Below are 2,242 nucleotides of genomic sequence, written 5' to 3'. Positions count from 1 at the left end.
ACTTTGGCTGAAAACAAGAAAGAATATAACATACAAAATGATGGATCACTATTTGTTCTCAGCAGTCACCATAGTTCATAATAAATTGCATTTCTCATGAGATGAAAAATCCTATCTTGGATGCATTGGCTGAATTCGGCAAATGGTTGCATCATTCAATTCAAATTAACTCATGTACATGTCTGGATATAACTGCTGTCCAACCAATTATTATAATATATATTTTTTATGCTTGTTTCCTCCTGGAAAGCTTTTTATTTTTCTTAAACTCAAACATGACTAGCTAGAAGCAACAAAACAAAACGAACAAACAATTATATACCAGCAATACTGAAATTGGGGGTGTGGGGGAAATACATCTCAGTAATAACTTGTTGTTCACAAATGCAAAGGTTTCCCAAGCCTGATTCCTGGGAGAGTAGAAATCTTCCTGGTAAGAATCTCCCACTGTGTAAAAAAGCCATGGTAGCACAGGCAAACTGAGATATGAGATTGTATTTCCCATTCTGGTACAGAAGCTTCTCACAGCTCAGAAACTGTGCATGTGTCTTCTCAGGCACAGGACAGGCATATAGACCTATATTTGAGAAAGAAAACAGCACATTTCATCATGGGAAGCACTTCCAACACTCTGTTCCAGACTGTGAGGGTAGCTATAGCCTTCATCTGCCTCAAACACAAGACTCAGTCTCCCCTCAACTCCCAAGTTCGGAGGCAGGGGCAGGTTGTTATTGCCTAATGGGTTTAGGAGAGTAGGGCATTGGGCTTGGGAATCATAGACCTCATTCCTAGTGTAATTCCTTACAATTGCATGGATGCCTCGAGGAGCATCACACTAATTCTTTTTTCTTGTAGCATCTGGCAGGGCCCAGAAGGTAACTCAAGCTAATATTGCAATTTCTATGCTGGAAAAGGACGTTGTGAAGTTAAACTGTGTATTTGAAGCTAGTACTGGCAAACATTATTTATTCTGGTATAAACAACCACCACATGTGGAAACAATTTCCCTTATTCTTCAGGGTCCAATAATGAGGAGAATGTAACAGAGGATTGGTATTCTCCAACTTTAAGAAACCAGACAAATTCATCAGCCATGCCACCACAGCCTTATGGTTCAGAGACTCAGCAGTGTATTTCTATGATCTGAGAGAGGCCACATGGAAATAGGTGCCTGCAGGAGCCCCAGAGAAACCACAGAACTCAACCTGAGGCATTTTGCTTTGAACCTGGGTAAGACTCACAGCATAGACAGGAAGAGGCAGGACATGTGTCAGTAGAAATGGGAGGTTAGAAGAGAAAATTCACTCGAGGAAAACACAGCCTCTCTGGCTCAAAGAGCATATCTAGTAGTGTCATTTAGCAAAAGCATCTTTATCTTCAATTCTTTGTCATTTAGCAGATTTTTGAAAGTGGATCATTTAGCAAACTTTGTGTGTGTGTGTGTGTGTGTGTGTGTGTGTGTGTATGGGTGTGGGATTCCATAAAGTTAGGAGATTGGCTTAGAAAGTTCAGAAACAATTGACCAAACCTACACCCAAATTGTGAGATTATTCAGGCTCACTCCACAAATATTTATGCATTGCTTAGTAAGTCTGGGCACTGTGACAGATCTGAAATGTCCCTGAAATAACACTTCTTGGATAGTGCCTGTCTCTTTGCCTCTCCCGCTGTTTTATAAACGACTTGGAATGATGTGTATAGAATAAATGTTACCGCAGATCTTATACTTCAGGAGAAACAAAGCTATTCATTTCCTTCAGCGCTAACCTCAAGGTTTGGTCACATTCTTTATATGGAATTCCAAAGTTATGCATGTTATTGGTAGAGAAGAATAGAATACTCAAAGAAGCAATGCTAAAAATAAAATAAAATGACTTCCAAATCCTTCCATCTGTAAAACAAAAACTGTAAAATAAAATAAAAACTGTAAAAATTATAAAATAAAATAAAATAAAAACTGTAAAATAAAATAAAAACATATTATGGAATCATATGATATACAATGTTCTTTTATCTGCGTTTTTACCTAACACAATATTGTGAAATAACTTTTGGTATAACATTACTGTGTTGGATATCAAAAGTTCAACCAGCAACTGCAAACGGCAGTAACCAGGTTCCATTCAGTTCAGACTCTACCCGGAGTTAGTTCATACCCCGCAGGTTGAGGGCAGCTCTACACAAGATTATCCTTCAGGTACCAGTCACAAGTTCTGGGGCCCTGGTCACCTGAACGTCTGAC

Source organism: Dasypus novemcinctus, chromosome 3 (genome assembly GCF_030445035.2).
Source record: "Dasypus novemcinctus isolate mDasNov1 chromosome 3, mDasNov1.1.hap2, whole genome shotgun sequence".
Lineage (NCBI taxonomy): Eukaryota > Metazoa > Chordata > Mammalia > Cingulata > Dasypodidae > Dasypus > Dasypus novemcinctus.
Note: the sequence above shows the minus strand (reverse complement) of the source record.